This window comes from Physeter macrocephalus, chromosome 9, assembly GCF_002837175.3.
Source record: "Physeter macrocephalus isolate SW-GA chromosome 9, ASM283717v5, whole genome shotgun sequence".
Taxonomy (NCBI): Eukaryota; Metazoa; Chordata; class Mammalia; order Artiodactyla; family Physeteridae; genus Physeter; species Physeter macrocephalus.
The window spans coordinates 80,772,113-80,773,237 of NC_041222.1; positions in this window are offsets into that span (position 1 = coordinate 80,772,113).

Here is a 1,125-nt window from a genome sequence, read left to right on the forward strand (position 1 = left end):
TACTATCAGTATTCTGAATTCTTTTTCAGGTAGACTGCCTATTTCCTCTTCTTTTGTTTGGTCTGGTGGGGTTTTGCCTTGCTCCTTCATCTTCTGTGTGTTTCTCTGTCTTCTCATTTTGCTTAACTTACTGTGTTTGGGGTTTCCTTTTTGCAAGTTGCACGTTCATAGTTCTTGTTGTTTTTGGTGTCTGTCCCCAGTGGCTAAGGTTGGTTCAGTGGGTTGTGTAAGCTTCCTGGTGGAGACGACTAGTGCCTGTTCTGGTGGATGAGGCTGGATCTTGTCTTTCTGGTGGCCAGGTCCAAGTCTGGTGGTGTGTCTTGGGATATCTGTGGCCTTATTATGATTTTAGGCAGCCTCTGTGCTAATGGATGGGGTTGTGTTCCTCTTTTGCTAGTTGATTGGCATAGGGTGTCCTGCACTGTAACTTGCTGGTCGTCAAGTGGAGCTGGGTCTTGGCGTTGAGATGGAGATCTCTGGGAGATTTTTGCCATTTGATATTATGTGGAGCTGGTAGGTCTCTTGTGGACCAATGTCCTGAACTTGGCTCTCCCACCTCAGAGGCACATGCCGGACGCCTGGCTGGAGTACCAAGACCCTGTCATCCACTCAGCTCAGAATAAAAGGGAGACAAAAAGGAAGAAGGAAAGAAAAAAAAATAAAGTAAAAGAAAGTTATTAAAATAAAAAATAATTATTAAAAATTAAAAAAATTTTAAGTAAAAAAAAAGAGGGCTTCCCTGTTGGCACAGTGGTTGAGAATCTGCCTGCCAATGCAGGGACACGGGTTCGGGCCCTGGTCTGGGAAGATCCCACATGCCGCGGAGCAACTAAGCCCGTGAGCCTCAACTACTGAGCCTGCGCGTCTGGAGCTTGTGCTCTGCAACAAGAGAGGCCGCGACAGTGAGAGGCCCGTGCACCGCGATGAAGAGTGGCCCCCACTCGCCGCAACTAGAGAAAGCCCTCTCACAGAAACAAAGACCCAACACAGCCAAAAATAAAATAAATTAATTAATTAAAATTTAAAAAAAAAAGAAAGAAAGAAGAGAGCAACCAAACCAAAAAACAAATCCACCAATGATAACAAGTGCTAAAAACTATACTAAAAACAAACAAACAAACAAAC